The following is a 5,004-nucleotide window of genomic DNA, read 5'->3' as shown; positions in this document are numbered from 1 at the left end:
AAATGGAATTTGCCACACGGACCATAATGTGCTGAAGGATACGGCCATCCCATCGATAGCACAGACAGGACAAGTGGATCACCTGCGGCTGAGGTAAGTGTTCCGTTTATTTATTTTATTTATTTATTTCAGGTTTATTTAACAGGGACAATGCACACTAATGATACATGATTAAATGTAGGCCTACAGTGTGCCAGAATTAGCCAGTAGGCTAATTAGCCTCTATCGTCATGTTTTTAGATGACCTACTGTAACAGTGCCATTAGCCAGATCTAATGTAACGTTAGTGACACTATTATATGATTAGGGTATGAATATGTTTTTATCTTGATGCGGTGCGGACGCGCTTGGGAAAAAAAACGAGCGCGTTCACCGCGTTGAACTTGCACCCTGCGCGCGGCGCGCCTAGTAGCCTAAATTTGAAATAACCATGGAAATAACGAACTTGAGCGTGCAAAAGGGTACGATAGGCTGTGAGTTCATTGTGCAAAAACAATTTGTGCTATTACTTTCCCCTTATTCTATCCTATAGTAATGCAATACTGTATATTATATAGGCTACTGTTGAATACATTTGGTTCAGCTAATAAATTGCATTTAAAATATATTGATTCCTGTAATAATAATTATTTATTCATGTGATATTTATAAATCTGGGTGCGTTTTTGGTTGGAAATCAATGAAAATGGTACTGCATTACCTGGTCTTCCCTGTTTATTGTCACAGCTCATACAATAAAGCAAACACCCATGATAAACTATGCTTTTCTATCTAACGTTAGTAATTGCTGACTCTTTATTCCAACGCTGAGCGAAGCGAACTCTCTGCTCCTCGTCACGGTGCGTCTCGATCACTCTGCCCAAGTAGCAGTGTTTCGCCTTCAGAAAATATAGTATTTATACGGTCAAAAGATGTCTGTGTCTCATATGACCTTGATATTTGCACACTCTGTGACTATACAAACCACAACATGTAAATAGGAAAACGTTTGCGTTATTTTGCCACTCATTTGGATTAGTATGAAAGCTGCAACCATTCACATCCAGTCTTTGTGCTAAGCTAGTCTAGCGGTGGGTGCGTCAAACAGACTTATAGCACGCACAGAGATGAAAAAGGTATGTATGGACTTATCTAACTCTGGGGGGTAAGGTGAATAGGCTAAAGTCCCAAAAAGTCGGAGTGTTCCTTTAAGTACAAAACTGCCTGTTATGCTGTTTGATATTGCAAAGTGGTATTTCTTGCCATATTATTTTAATGTATTGTCGTAGTATAACCCCACTGATTTGTAGCACAAAATTAATTAACCAGAAATTTTGCAAATACACAGAAAACAGCGTAAGCTCACACCGCTGGACAGTAAGATTACTTGCTAATGATTCCTCGGGAAGCTTCTTCATTCCTTGCCTTCTCGTGGTGCAGTTAGAGAACATCTCGTTTATGGATGTAATCCTCGATCATTCCCTGAGTAGGGAACTGAGATGTTACGTCGGATGACGACGAATGGGGTTCGCTTAGAAGCCTCTCATCCTCAAAACAAATAAAATGAGCCAATGGCAAGGAAATGCCATGGGTCTGCAGAATTTGCATGGCGTAACTCCGCCCACCGCGTGGGTATAAAACGAGAACGCGTGTAGAATAGGTCAACATCTGGGTATCTCTCCACTGGAGCGTGTTAACGCAAACGTTTAAGTTTCACGTTTGAGGGGCTTAAACCGTGACATCTACACATTTTCCAAAGTGGACCAGTGGACTCAGGTCTCCTTGATTAAAGCCCAACACTTTATCAACTGAGCCACTGAGTCTGATGAGCTCAATGGTGTATTGGATGGGTTTTATCAGGGGCGTCATGCAAGCTAAAATTCTGAGACGTTCTGTCTGTTCTGTCAATCTGAGACGTTGCAATTGTTTCCTGACGGGTGATCATGTTAGGAGGGGTCAGGGGGCTTCTCCCCCTGAATTTTTTTTTTTTAATTCTGGCTGCTAAACATACCATTTCAAAGCAGTTTGGGAGGGACAGAAATACTTTGACGGAGCTAGCAGCAACCCTCCTCTATCTGAGGACTGAGTTAAAGTATCTTTTTTGTAAGTTTATGTAAAAGACAGGTTGATGAATGTAAAAGCTCAAATTCAAAAGTTTTTTAAGTCTACTTCATTAAAGCATGCTTACACACACACACTTACTGTACACTTAGGCTTACTACACATGTTTTTAAAAACAGTAACATTGCAGTTTTTATGTTATGATTTTAAATTGGTATGTGACCGAACGATCTTACATTAAAGGTATATATAGGGGCTGAGGTCTGACTTTGTGGTGCTCTGAAATTAAGTTATTTTAATATCATCAATACATCAATATTTTAATATGTGATGAAGGACTTTGAAAGAAGTTTTCAACAGATTTCAGTGCTGAATAAGCTTAACACTACCACGTTTATTTGAAAATGGTTAATATTGTAAAAAAAAGTAATCAAATCAAATGTAATTTTCAATTATTTGTGCTGTGATGGTTAACATATTGAAAATGGCATTCTTCTTCACTAGGATATGCAATACAGCCCCTTTTCTATAGTGCAATCTTAACTTCTTCACTCAACAATTACGGGTGTATCAATTTACAAATATGACTATACACAATGCCAATAACTTAAAACACAGATGATAAAACCACAAATTAGAGGTCTTTTATGCCTACCCTAACGTCTGTTTATCGACCCGATTCTTTAGAATCAGAATCAGATTCTTGAACGATTCTCTTATCGATTCTTGATAGCGCTGTGTGGAAATTGTGTTTTTTAATCTTAAACTTGAGTAGCTTAAGCAACCTGTACTTTTTATGTAATTCAAGTAATAAATAGAACATTATTGTAAAGTGTTGATTAGTTATACGCCAATTCAGACGTCTCCTGAGTTCATTGTTGGAAAGTTGTTTTAAGCATTCATTAAAATGAATCGGTTCAAAAGAGTCATTAGTTCGCGAATTGGACGTGTAATGCGCGTTGTGTGATTATCCTAGCTGTTAGGACATGGACATCCAAGATTTATGTCAACACAGAAAACATTTCATCACTGGATAGTTTTTTCTTTAATTAATTTGTTGTTTATGTCAGCTGAATGCCCAGAACGCGTCTCAGAGAAGATAAGGCAACTTATTTAGCACAATTCACACCCAGCGGGAAATCACGGGGGGGAAAACACCGAATGCGCCACAAACTTTCATCTTCCGACGTTTTACCACCGTGTCAATTTATTTTGATTAATACGTGCGAGGGGGAGAGAGCAAATGCAAGAGCTTTGTATGGCAGTAACGTTAGCAAAAGGTACGCTAAGTTACTTGTTTAAGCAAAAGGCACGCTAAAACAACGTATTACATCGACGTTAAACCACGTTAACCGTGTTAACCAAAACCTTTTAAATACTCGACCTAGTTCCGTTGCTTAGCAACGGGAAGAAACTCCTGTAACTTCAGTGCCCAACCCGGTATCACGACAAGACGTGAAATAATCACGTTGGTCCACTTTGGAAAACGTGTAGATGTCACGGTTTAACTGTGATAGGTTAAACTCGAAACCATAAATAGCGCTATACTGCCCTCTTGTGTCAAATTATATTTCTATATTTATTTTTCCAACAAATAAAACCAAACCCGCAATAAAACCTATTGCGGGTTTGGTTTTATTTGTTGGAAAAATAAATATAGAAATATAATTTGACACAAGAGGGCAGTATAGCCCTATTTATGGGTTTGAGTTTGGTTTTAAACTATCACAGTTAAACCGTGACATCTACACGTTTTCCAAAGTGGATTCTTTAGTAAGTTTCCCCAGTTAATATTCTTGCACGAGCATAAAATGTCACCATACACGTTTTATATAGAAAGAACATTTCTGAGTGTCACTGTAGTACATATCAAAATGAATACATTTATTTGCTTCTTGATACATTTGATAGCTGTGAATGATAATGTACAATCTCTGCATTATAGCATCGGACCGTGTGCCTTGCTGAGTAAAACTGTGTGCCACTTTCCCCCAGGTTTATTTGAAGTAAACAAGCTTTATACATTAATCTTCTGATCTAATATAATGAAAAAACTGCATTAATTTATATTTTGCTTGCAAAAAAAAAAGTTTAAAAAGTTTAATCAGCATTCACTCCTACTTTTGGACGACCGTCAATACACTGTCTCCACCCAATGGTGTAGTTACAGCATAACAAAAAACGTGACTGTTCATTTACCAACCATGGTGTTGTTCTAATACATTATACTATACAGAAAAGAACTGTATACTGCATTAGAACAACACTAGAAGTAAATAATCACTTCATTTTTATTTTAGGGTGAACGGTCCCTTTAAACTAACCAACTAAAGCCTGAACTGCCATTTCTAATTTGAACACTCATTTGCCTAAATACAGCGTTCATAATCAGCCAGTATTCGTTATTTCCAACTTGACATGTAGGTGGTGCACAAAAGGAAGGCCTATTGTCACAAAAAAAGAAAAAAAAAGAAGAAGAAAAGTAAAAAGAACTTTGCACAATGCATAAGGATTTGGTCTGGTTGAAGGACGTGTACAGGTGCTCATTTGGATTGAGGTCTGAGGCCTCATGCGTAAATCTTGCTGTAGTTTCTATAGTGATAGTTTGCCTACTCACAAAAATATATAAAGCCCAAATGCCCTCCATTCCCTTCATTTGCATAGGTTGGTTTGCATGTCCATGAACTCTTGGATTCACTCCAGCTGTTCTGTTGAAGCAGCCATTAATGGAAGTTAAACTGGTTATTCATCGTCAGCACATGTACACTTCCGTCAGAAGAAACAAAAGGAAGGTCCAAAGAAGAGAAACAAACTCAACTGACAAGTTGAAAAGAGTTGAGAAACAGATATAATAACATAACCATGTGAATAAAAATGAATCATTAATAATGCATTGTCAAGAAAGTGGAACCGTGAAACTAAAGCCACCGTACGTAACCGTCACAATAAAAACATCAATGAAGC

This window comes from Pimephales promelas, chromosome 20 (genome assembly GCF_988280905.1).
Source record: "Pimephales promelas chromosome 20, fPimPro1.hap1.1, whole genome shotgun sequence".
In the NCBI taxonomy this organism is placed as follows: domain Eukaryota; kingdom Metazoa; phylum Chordata; class Actinopteri; order Cypriniformes; family Leuciscidae; genus Pimephales; species Pimephales promelas.
Note: the sequence above shows the minus strand (reverse complement) of the source record.